This window comes from Sus scrofa, chromosome 2 (assembly GCF_054392235.1).
Source record: "Sus scrofa isolate SSC_HxYL_T2T_F1_AM1 chromosome 2, Sscrofa_HxYL_maternal_Yorkshire_Landrace_v2.0, whole genome shotgun sequence".
Classification (NCBI taxonomy): domain Eukaryota; kingdom Metazoa; phylum Chordata; class Mammalia; order Artiodactyla; family Suidae; genus Sus; species Sus scrofa.
This window is the reverse complement of record NC_139384.1, coordinates 113,735,520-113,748,256: the sequence shown is the minus strand read 5'-3', so window position 1 is coordinate 113,748,256 and position 12,737 is coordinate 113,735,520. Positions and strand designations below refer to the sequence as shown.

The 12,737-nt window shown below is 38.6% G+C and overlaps 1 long non-coding RNA gene across 1 annotated transcript in view; it reads right to left on the bottom strand.

Annotated features, from left to right (window-relative positions):
* LOC106508433 (uncharacterized) overlaps positions 1–12,737 on the bottom strand; it is a 268,215-nt gene that overhangs the window by 69,633 nt on the left and 185,845 nt on the right. The window contains exons 3-5 of the long non-coding RNA XR_014838401.1: positions 3,145–3,227; positions 2,105–2,210; positions 472–550 (exon numbers count right to left, since the gene is read on the bottom strand). This is a non-coding gene — a long non-coding RNA (uncharacterized LOC106508433). The remainder of the gene's footprint in view (positions 1–471; positions 551–2,104; positions 2,211–3,144; positions 3,228–12,737) is intronic.

Below are 12,737 nucleotides of genomic sequence, written 5' to 3'. Positions count from 1 at the left end.
TAGCCACCGGCCTACGCCAGAGCCACAGCAATGCGGGATCCGAGCCGAGTCTGCAACCTACACCACAGCTCACGGCAACGCCAGATCGTTAACCCACTGAGCAAGGGCAGGGACCGAACCCACAACCTCATGGTTCCTAGTCGGATTCGTTAACCACTGCGCCACGACGGGAACTCCCCAATATCACTATTTCCTGAAGTTAAAATCTATTTGAACTTGTCCACAGAGTTAAAACTGTCAGTAGATTTACCATTTATCATGATTCTACTACGTTCCACATTCCTGTTACTCATTTTCTACCCATCTTTCTGCTTAAGACACATGCACTTAACAAATCAAAGAAGCAGTCATTTTCCTTCTGTGCCTCAACAATTCTCTCTTTAAAAAGAGGACACTCAAAATATTTACCAACTTAGATGAGTAGCAACCATTCAAGAAATAATATTTCTTATGGTTTCTTCCTACACTTACCAGCATTACCATCCTTTCACTAGTCAAGAAGTCTTCAGCCTTCTCCACAGTGAACCACTTGCAGTCCTAGCTCTTTACCCTTTGAAAGACAGAATGCACTATTACATTTTTGTATAGGATTTGCAAATTCTAGGCACCTGCAATAGGCCCTTTGCGCTCTGGCAGCTGTCATGGGTCGCTGTTAAATATAGGCCAATTTTGCTTTTTATACAAAGAGCTGCTTTCCTACCTACTTTCCTAGGGTGAATTGAGAATGAGGGTCTTATTTTCTTTTTTTTCGTCTTTTTTTGTCTTTTTTTGGTCTTTTTTTAGGGCCGCACCTGTGAAATATGGGGGTTCCCAGGCTAGGGATCTAACTGAAGCTACAGCTGTCGGCCTACGCCGCTGAGCCGCATCTGCAACCTACACCACAGCTCATGGCAATGCCAGATCCTTAACCCACTAAGCAAGGCCAGGGATCAAACCCACAACCTCATGGTTCCTAGCCGGATTCGTTTCCGCTGTGCCGCGATGGGAACTCCGAAAATGAGGGTCTTATTTTCTGAAAACAAAATTCTATTGCTTAAATAACCAGAACAATTATAGAAACAACACTATGTTCAGTAATAGCTAAGGCAGTTTGACACAGTAAACAGATCATGGGCTTTAAACTCTAATAAATCTGGGTTTGAAGGCAGTTTTCTTACCTTGGTGATCTTGAGCATGTTCTAATTTACCTTCTAGTTCCTCATCTGTAATATAGATGAGGGTGAACCTCAAATACCTCAGGGTGTTCATTTGAGGTTCACATGAGATAACATGGAGAGAGGGCGGAGTGATTGGCTAACATAGCAGGTGCCTCGTGAAGAGTAGCTCTTATTAATTTCTCTTTTCCACCCTTTCTGAATTAATCTCCTATTGGGTATGTATGTTTCTAGTCCCTTGGTAGATTTTTTTTATGTGATACTTGGATGACTGGCCAGCTCTCTGAATATTCTTCTGCCTCTCAACTTTTAGCGCCTCCACCAGAAATGGAATACCAGGTGGAGCTCATCATAGGCCTAATTGGTTGTGCTAACTCTTTCATTTTACATATATTTTGCTTTTCTATAGCTCCAGACTCCCAAATCCTTCCCCCTCACCCCCTGCCAACCAACCTGGCGCTGAATGATAGAAAAACAAGGGTTCTGAGCAATTTTTAGCAGATGGAACTTGACATAGGAAGTCAGGGCAGGATGGAAGGAGGGAAGACAGCTTGTAGTTCATGCACAGGAGTTAGAACATTATTCTAAGGTTATAGGAAGTTAAGAGTCTTAAGCAGTGGAGTAATAGGAATTATTCTGTGTTGGCCAATAGGACTAGAATACACTGAAGGTAGGAAAACTGGAGGCAGGGAAATCAGTTAGGAATAATTCAAACAGGACATTATAAGAATCTAGACCAGTGGGGATGAGGACAGATAAGGGCTGAAGAGTTGAAATAATATATAAGTAGTAAATCAGGAGATGAGGTCCAACTGGCCATAATGGAGTCTAGAAGACATCCAGTATAAAATAATTCCTTCTTCTGCAGCACAGTGCATTAGTGGGCGAGGGTAACCATAGCAAAATACTACCGACTGGGTAGCTTAGACAACAGAAATTTATTTTCTCACAGTTCCGGAGGCTAGAAGTCCAAGATCAAGGTTTCAGCTGGCGTAGATTCATCCTTCCACGGTCTTCCCTTGATCTGTGTTGCCCGTGTGTCCTGATCTCCTCTTCCTATAAGAACACCAGTCATAGTGGATTAGGGTCCCCCCAACAGTCCCCTTTTAACTTAATTACCTCTTTAAAGGCCTGTCTCCAAATACAGTTACATTCTAGGGTATGTGAACTGGAGTTTGGCACTTGCCATCAGCCTCTCCATGGATAAAATCATGAGCCACTGCAGCTGCTGACCCGCAACACCCGTGAGCAGAGCTCAGTGTGGAGACCAGAAATGAGGCACTCTGTGCTCTTGGAAAACTGGAAGAATGGATCTTCAGATAGCTAGATATTCTTAGAAGATTTTATGTGCCCAATTCTTGCATCTCCTTATATCTGGAAAAGCACTAAAATCCTTCATGGTGATGACTGCTCCTTGTGACTAGTAGTAACCTTCACAAGACCAGCAAAAAACTTTTGTATAAAGTATGCATGGCCGTATGCACCTCCTCCTCATCTTTATCACATACACTGACATTATCTCCTCCTGCCTCTTTGGGGCGGTATTTCACAGTCTTCTATGAAAGCAGCCCCTTTCAAGGGTGAGCTGGTGAGCTCCAAGGGCAGTGAAGACTCAGGATACTGGCCCCGACAGCTGAGGTACATATCAGAGGAATGATTTCAGTGAGCCCAGGTGTCTTTTGTTCCTGCTATCTGCCCTTTGTTGCAAAAACTCCTATAAATCCTAGCTCTGAGAGGTTTATCAGGGCTATCTTAGATTCCATCTTCTGGGCTTAAGTCCTAATTTTGCCCCAATTAAAACTTTCAACCTTCAGGTTGTGCATTTTTTTAAGCTGACAGTTACAAGGAGTTTAGGATTTCAACATACCAGTCTGGGGAACACAATTCAGCCCATAACACACATCTTACATATTAATAGCAATTAACCATAATGATATGTGCATATATCTGTGCTGGTTATTAAGTAATTGTTTCTCAGTTCCAAACCTACCTGCGATGCTAAGGCTGGGGACTCTGCCTAACACTTTCTGCTTTGCCAGCTGGCTCCTTCTGAGGTTCTGTAGATAGGGGGTGCTAGAAGGAAAATGACAAGGCTTGAGACAAGGGGGAGGGAACAGCTGTTCTTGCTTGCTGCTTGTTCTGGAAGCATCACTCTAATAATACATCTTTACCTTGGCAGCCCACATAGGTTCCAACATCCAGTTGTCTTTGCACATTTTGTTTTATTTTTATTTTTTAATGATTTTTATTTTTTCCGTTATAGTTCATTTACATTGTTCTGTCAATTTCTACTATACAGCAAAGAGACCCAGTTACACATATATATACACATTCTATTTCTCACATTATCCTCTATCATATTCCATTGCACCATTTAGAAGCAGCCTCCTTACCACCACCCCCCCTCCCACCCTCCAACCTACCCCTTTCAGAAACACCAACACCCTCCCGCAAGCACCTCCTCCTGGGTTTCAAGGGGCTACTCCTCCAAACTTCTGGGTTCTAATAGCCCCAGATTCTACCTGTTCCCCTAGTCCTAGAGGTGAAATCTTCCTAGGCTTACTTTCTCTGTGTTGCCCCTGTGTCCACCTTTGCCTTTTCAGTCTGTCAATGCCTGTTTAACCAATTTCCTATATAACATTTTGTTTGTTAAAATAACTGGGGTGATTTTGTTTTGTTTTCCTGACTGAAGTAACATCTTTCTTTGTGAAATGTTTTCCTCCTCTGCTTCATGCAATGTAGGTATTGCCAATTGTCTTATATTTTCACAAAATAAATACTAGAGGCTGAGGAACGAACAGAATTATCATCTAGGGGACATCAGAACTCCACATCATGAGAAAGAGTGAAGAGAAAAAAACTGGCAACCCACTGTTAACTTTCATAGCTTTGTCTTGTAATTATGACAGAAGGGACACCACAGAACAAAGAGTACCAAATTTAGGTTAACAGACCTTGTTCCTATTCACTCCCTTCTATCATGGTCACTTGCTCTTTGGTATCTTCTCAGAACCTTGCTTTCTACTCACACAGTTTATGGAAGAATCAAATAATAAAGGCGAAAGTCTTATGACAAGTCTACAGCATAAATGACCACACATTTAAAGCCTTCCTCTTTATTTTTCTGTTTGGTACCCATAGTTCTTAGAGTAAATATAGGTAAAAAAAAAAACTGAATGAAAACAATAGTGGCACAACTATTTGTGGAATGCTTATCATGTGCTAGATGTCATGCTGAGCACTTTATGCATATTGTCTCCTTTGATTTTCACAAGAACCGTGTGGTGACAATACTGTCATCCCTGTCTTGCATAAAAGGGAAATGAGGTGGCACCTAGAAAATGTGCCCATCTTAGGTTTCATCTTAAAGATGGTGGAAACTAGAATTTGAACCAAAGCACTTAGACTCCAGATCTGTGTTGGCAAGTTTCCTACCTCATTTAATTTCTCAAAATATGTTTGCAATAGAAAAAGAACTGAGCGTTATTAGAAGAATCCCTTTCCTTCAAACAGAAACTGTCATGGAAATCATTCACCGACACTCAACACTCTACTCCCAGTAAGTACTCCCTTTCCCTCAAAAAAATGACAGTAAAAAATAAGAATGAGGGAAGAAGAAAATTATCAGGTTCTGCAAAGAACAAAATAAATTTGTGTTCTAAGCACTTTTTTTGTTTTAAGGTAAGGTGTGCTGAAGGAGGTGAGAATGTTTTAAAGATCTGAGAACTATATGAAGTAGTCATTCTAATAGTAAATTTTCAAGCTTCACTCATTCTACTGATACAGGCTTCAAGTCCCTTTCAAGGAGATTAAACCCAAGAGCCTCTGGCCAAGTCTCATTGTAATGCCCCTTCCCTGACCTTGACAAGCCTGGGCTGCTCACTCCCTGCTAGAGAAGGAATGTCGCCCATTCCTCACCTCACCATCACATAACCTGTTCCCCATGCAAATAAGGTATCCTGCCCAAGACCAATCAGAACATCAAATTGGGTCTCCACTCAGGTCACACTGAGGGGTATAAAGACTATTGCAGAGTGGGCTGGGCCCTCTTTTTTAACCTGCATGCATGTGAATTCTCTCTCTCCCTCTCTGAAAATGTACTTTCACTTTAATAAATTTGTATGTCTGCCATTCCAATGCTTTGTTCTGGCCAGAAAGGGACCAAGGAAATTGTGACAGTATCACTACCCTTTTCTGTTTTCTCTAACTTGTGATTTGGGGCATAGATCATCAAAAAAAATTTTAACAGTGAAATTTCCTACTTTCCAAATGAAATATTATACTGAATCATAAAATGGACAAAAGAGTATTTTTATATACAAACTTATTTTCTACATTAACATTAATAATATTTACTTGTTAAGCAGCCAATCAATGAGAACGTACATTAATATTTTTATGGTTTCCAGTGTATTAAAATTGGATATATATCACATTTGAATGGGTTTGGTAGTTGGTTTTTAATTACAGTTTTAAAAATAACTATTTAAATATATTTGAAACACTTGTAACAAATGCTTGCTTGGGGCCAGAAGTACCTCTGAGGAAGCATCACAGTTTGCAAACCACTGATGATAGGAAAGGCAGGCATCCAGCCGCTCCTTCTCCCCCGACCCAGTACATAATGAGATGGCTCTCTCCCCTTCCTGAGTACATTTATGCTGGCCCACGCTCCTGGCAAAGCAGCAGGCATCAGGCTCCATCGATCCTAGACACACAGAGAGTCACTTATCCATATGCTCAGGGTGTTTGACACCATGTCTCTGCCCTGTTGCAAATTAGTCACTTTCCGTTAGTGACTGTGAATATAAAGGAGGTATTTTCTGAAATACGGTTCTTGTTTCCACAATTAGGGATACAGAAACCAATACCATTTTTTCTTTACTTATTATGTATTTATACAAAATAACTTCAGTCTGTGGCCTCTATGCATGCTAATGAAAACATTGCCCTCCTTAAACCTGCTTCCGAAGTTAGTTCTAAAATGAAGAGAGCAGATAAAAATAGGGTAGAAAACTTGCCTCCCTTCCTTTTGTTCCTTTCTTTCATTGAGATCACTGTGCTCAATGTACGGAATTGTAGAACTGCAGAGTCATAAGGAAATTCGGAAATCACGCAGACTGATGTCTTGCCTCTAGAAGAATTCCCCAAATAGCATTTCTGGTGGTCTTTGATTGAATGGTCTGGTGCAAGGAGCTTACTACCTCATTATTCCTCCTTTGGAAGGCAGCAATTTATGGAAAGTTCTTCCTTCTACCGCACATGCCACAGTATAGTCAAAGACTAGTTGATGAACATTCAGGTTGCTTCCAAGCTCTTTTCACACACAAAAAAAGTGTTACAGTTATCATCTACAGTTATATTCATACTTCTGCGTTTATTTCATTAGTGAAGTTTCTCATGGGTAGAACTGCTGAGTCGAAGTATATGTGTGTATTTTTTATTTCAACAGATAATGCCAGATTACTTTTTGAAAAGGTTGAGGTAACTCATATCCCACCAACAATGTATGAATTGCCTATTTTCCCATTGGATTTTATCAAACTTTTCAACTTTTGCCTATCCACCATCTGAATGTTTATTGTTATCTGTGTTTGGTCTTCTGTGATTTTTGACTGTGGTTGTTGAATGGTTTTCCTGTTTGTCTTTGGGTGGTTTGTATTATAAATTTGAAAGAGTTCTTACCTGATTAAAGGTTTATTTTTATACTGTTACTCATGGAACTTATCATCTAACTTCTTACTATCTTGCCTTATCCTCTCTGAACAATCCATTTGTCAGTGATTCTCTTAAGATGTGCTCTTAAGATTGCTCGTAAATGAACCTCTCAGCCTAGAAGTAACTGCAAAGTCCAGGGGCTTGCTCCTAAAAATGTGGTCACCTGACCAACAGAATTAGCATCACCTGGAGATTTTTAGATCTTAGAAACTCAAGTCCTACGCAGTGTGAAATCAGAATCTTCTGTTTTACAAGATATCCAAGTAATCTGCATGGACATTAAAATTTGAGAAACACTGTGATAGTGCATCAGGGGTCTTTGCCTTTTGCCCCAGCTCTGAAATTTATGTTAAGATTATCATGGCTTTTAAGATAATAGTAACTTTTGTAAAAGACTTTTATAATAGTCTTTTATTTTCTTTTCCAATACACTGTTGTTGTATAAATATAATAAAATTCATTAAGTAATTAAAAAATAAAAAATAAAATGTTGTTAAACTGTTTTCCTCTCTGTATTTATTAATTATATTTTGTACCTAAATATGGTATTTTACCCTTATTCCCATTAAATTCCATCATATTGGTGTCAACTCATAATTCTAATTCATGGTATACTTTTTGAATATTGAATTTGAATATCAATATTGAATCTGAATCAAAACAGTGCTTTTCTTTTTCTTTTTTGCCCCCCCCCTTTTTTTTTTGCTTTTTAGGGCCACACTTGCAGCATATAGAAATTCCAAGGCTAGGGGTTGAATGCCATGGGTACATCCCTAAAAAGAAAGAAAGAAAGAAAGAAAGATAATGGAATATTGTGAACAATATTATGATCATAAGGTGGGCAACTTAGAGAAGAAATTAATCAATGACTTGAAAAACCTCAAATTACCAAAATTCAACCAAAATGAGAGATAATCCAAATAGCCCCCACAATAATTTTAAAAATTGAATTCATAATGAAAACACTAATAAAAAATATATTTCCAGACTCGGATGTTTTAAGTGGAGAATTATACCAAACACTTCTAATTAACACCAATTTTACATAACCTTTTTCAGAGAAGAGAACAAGGAATACTTTTCAACTCATTTTATCAGGCCAGTATTATACTGACAACAAAATCAGACAGATATAGTCACAAAAGAAATTACACCGTTGGTGGGAATGTAAATTGATACAACCATATGGAGAACAGTATGGAGGTACTGTATGGAGGTGTCTCAGAAAACTAAATGTGGAACTACCATATGACCCAGCAATTCCACTCTTGGGCATATATCCGGACAAAACTTTCCTTGAAAAAGACACATGCACCTGCATGTTCACTGCAGCACTATTCACAATAGCCAAGACATGGGAACAACCTAAACGTCCTTCACCAGATGAATGGATTAAGAAGATGTGGTATATATACACAATGGAATACCACTCACCCATAAAAAAGAACAAAATAATGCCATTTGCAGCAACATGGATGGAACCAGAGACTCTTATACTAAGTGAAGTAAGTCAGAAAAAGAAAGACAAATACCATGTGGCATCACTTATATCTGGAATCTAATATATGGCAAAAATGAACCTTTCCACAGAAAAGAAACATGGACTTGGAGAACAGACTTGTGGTTGCCAAGGAGGAGGAGGAGGGACTGAGACTCTGGGGTTAATAGATGCAAACTATTGCCTTTGGAGTGGATAAGCAATGAGATCCCGCTGTGTAGCACTGGGAACTATATATAGTCACTTGTGATGGAGCGTGATGGAAGATAATGTAAGAAAAAGAATGTATGTGTGTGTGTATATGTGTGACTGGGTCACTATGCTGTACAGTAGAAAATTGGCAGAACACTGTAAACCAACTATAATGGAAAAAAATAAAAATTAAAAAAAGAGAAACTACAGATCAATCTCTCTTGTGAATTTAGTGAAAGAAGGAAAGATATCCTCAATAAAACACTCCCAAATCAAACCTAAGCATGATTTAAAAGAATTATACACCATACTCTATGACCAAGTGGGTTTATTCCAGGTAAGCAAGGCTGGTTCATCATTCCAAAATTGATCAATGTAATTCATCATATCAACAAAATTGTTACAAATCAAGAAAAACCATGTCAGTTGACACAGAAAAAGCATTTAACAAATCCAACACCCACTCATGATAAAACCTTTCAGTAAGTTAAGGAACTACTTCACCTTGTTAAGTAGCATTTACAAAAATCCTACAACTAACACCTTACTTAATGGTGCAGAACTGAATGCTTTTCCTCTAAGCTCAGGAACAAGGGAAGGACACCCACCCTTATCATTTTATTCAATATTTTATTGGAACTTCTAGCCACTGAACTAAGTTGAGAAAAAGAAATGAAAACATATAGATTGGAAAAGACTAAATGAAATGATTTCTCTTTGCAGATGACATGGTTGGCTATGAAGAAAATCCCAAGGGAAAAAAAATCATTCCTAGAATCAAAGAATTCAACAAGGTCACAACATACAAGATCTACACACAGAGCTCAATCTCATTTTTATATCCTAATAATATGTGAAACCAAAATTAAATTATAAAATACACTTAACGAAATACATATAGGATCTGTATGCTGAAAATTAAAAAGTACTGATGAAAGAAATAAAAAAGACTCAAATAAATGAAGAGATATATCCTGTTTCTAGACTGAAAGACTCAACAGAGTGAAGATTGTGATTCTCTCCAAAGTGATCTACAGGTTTAATTCAATTTCTTTCAAGACCCCAGCAAAGCTATTTTTTTGTCTCTTTGTTTGCTTCTGACAAGACAAGTTTCTGGACATTTATTTGGAAAGCACAGGCACAGGGATAGAAACATAAATCAAGAAAACGTACTAGAGAACCCAGAAATAGATCCACACAAATATGCTGACCTAGTTTTTGACAAAGGTGCAAAAACAATTTAATGGAGGAACACTAGCCTTGTCAACAAGTGCTGCCAGAGCAATTGGACAACTGTAGGCAAAAAGATGAATCTTGACCTAAACTCCACACCTTATATAGAATTTAACTGAAAATGGATCATGGACAAAAATGTAATTAAACTTTTAGGAAAAAAAAATCAGGAGAAAATTTTGGGAGTCTAGGATTAAGCAGAGTTCTTAGACTTGACACCAAATGTATAATCCATGAAAGGAAAAACAGATACATTGGACCTCATCAAAATGAAAACTCTTGCTATGGAAAAACTCTTCTTAAAAAGATGAAAAGATGGAGTTCCCGTTACGGCTCAGTGGTAACGAACTCAGCTAGCATCTGTGAGGACTTGGGCTCGATCCCTGTCCTCACTCAGTGGGTTGAGGATCTGGCGTTGCCATGAGCTCTAGTGTAGGTTGTGGATATGGCTCAGATCTGGCGTTGCTGTGGCTGTGGCACAGGCTGGCAGCTACAGCTTTGATTTTACCCCTAGCCTGGGAACTTCCATAGGCCACAAGTGCAGCCCTAAAAAGAGAAGGAAAAAAAAATATGAAAAGATAAACTATGCAATAGAAAAAAATATTTGCAAACCACATATTCAGTAAATGACTAGTACCTAAAATATATAAAGCATTATCAAACCCCAAGAGAAAACCTATAAATCCAGTTAGAAAAATGGGAAAATATATGAGGGTTTGGATAACAAATTTTGGATATTTATAATGGAATACTATTCAGCAACGAACTATTTACTGCCATACTAAAGAATATATAGTGGGAAAAAAATATCACAAACATCATGCTGATCAAAAGAGGCCAGAGTATATGCTTTTTTTTTTACTCTAGAGCAGGCAGAGCTCATCTATTATATGGAATTAGAAGAGTGGTTGCTCGAGGGAGCGGTGGGTGGTATTGTCTGGGAAGGGGCACAAGGGAACTTTCTTAGTCAATATTTTCTATCTTGTTTGCCATGTGGGTTATATCGGTATGTGCATTGTCAGTGTTCATCAGGATTGTACATTTATGATTTGTGCTTGTCCTTTTATATAAATTATACCTCATTAAAAACATAAAAATAAAAAAAAGAAGATAAATTTCAAGGTGACAGAAGATGCCTTGAAGTTCAAATTTCTGTTCTTCTGGGGACTCCCATAAAGATCTGGTAGAAAACCATCTGGCTCTTACCCAGTTGAGTCATCATACCCAGTGAACAGTCCAAGGGCATAAACCATAAAATGTTAAAAGAGAAGAAGAAGAAAAAGAAAAATCACCTTAACGGGATGGACTCAGCAATCATAGCAGTTACCTACATCCTTGACCCTCAGTATCACAGTTTTTTTGTCCTTCTCCTCAGTTAGTCATCACATAACCTGTTCCTTTCACCACTCAATGCCCTGCCTGGTTTATTTATTTATTTATTTATTGCTATTTTGTCCTGAACACATCTGTTATTCATTTAACCTTTCTTCCTGCTTCTTTACTAAGTCCCACCAGGCTGTGCAACACTGTGAGCTCTGTCCCCAAGGACTGCAGGCACTTGGTAGACAAACAGACTCCTTTTGGCTCTGGCAGGCTCACAGCTGCTCTGCTGGCTAGCATATGACGCAGGAAAGAATAAGTCGGTCCAAGGTGCAGAGACTAGCAGCAAGCAAGCTTTATTTTCAGCCATGCAAGCTATGTAAGCCTTGTTTTTTATTTAATTTAATTTTAATTTTATTTTGTCTTCTTAGGGCCACACCCACGGCATATGGAGGTTCCCAGGCTAGGGGTCAAATTGGAGCTACAGCTGCCAGCCTAAACCACAGCCACAGCAACATGGGATCCAAGCCACATCTGTGACCTATACACAGCTCACAGCAACACTGGATCCCTGACCCCCTGAGCTAGGCCAGGGATTGAACCCACATCCTCATGGATACTAGTTGTATTCATTTCTGCTGTGACACAATGGGAACTCCTATAAGCCTTGTTCTTATGCCAAAGTCAGATATAGTTGGAGGGAATAGAGGAAGAGAAGACCAGGAAATCTCAAGCCCAACACAAAAGTGTTCTTGAATGGTTTCCCTTAAAATCCTCTCCAGGGTTACAGCTTTGAAGCATATTGCATGACCTGACTTTTCTACAAAGTAAAAAGCTTTTTCCGCAAAGTGAAAGATAGCACAAGTTACATAACCAGAAAGCACCAGTTTCAAATTCTAGATCTGTAACCTAACTATGCACATATTTTGGGGACAAATTCTTTAACTTCTCTGAGCCTCCGTTTCCACATCTGTCAACTCTAGAAAGCAGCCCATACCCGGCAGGGTTGGTATGGATTTAAGTGTTTATTTAATATTTGTGAAACATCTAGCTACCATTGCTGGCATAGGGTAAATATCCATTCACTTATTAACTAATTCATTAATTCATTCAGCAATTCATTTACTTATTAATCCTATATTTACACACTCAATAATATAAATTGAGCACCTAGTATATGGTAGGCACCATTTTAGGATAAACAGTGAGCAAAGAAAATCTCCTGCCCTCATGTAATTTACATTCAATTTGGAGAGGCAGGCACTGAACAGGTAAGTGAATAATCACATAATATAATAACAGAGAATGATAAGACCTTTAACGGAAAGTGAAGCAGAGTAGGGGCATACAAAATGGGATAAGATGCTATTTTTTTAAATCAAAATCCCCCTCTGTTGAGCTTATACCTGACTGGTGTGAGGGAGCAATGGATTGAAAATCTGTGGCTCCTTTCCCCCTTTCTTTCTAGAATGATTATTGATATTGGAAAATGTTTCAAGTGTGCTGACTCCATGCAATAGATTGCTCAGACAATTACAACCATCCCCAGGAGAAATGGACCTAGATCAGAATTCAACACATTTCTTTATCAATTTTATTCTTCCACAATCCCCATTGATAAT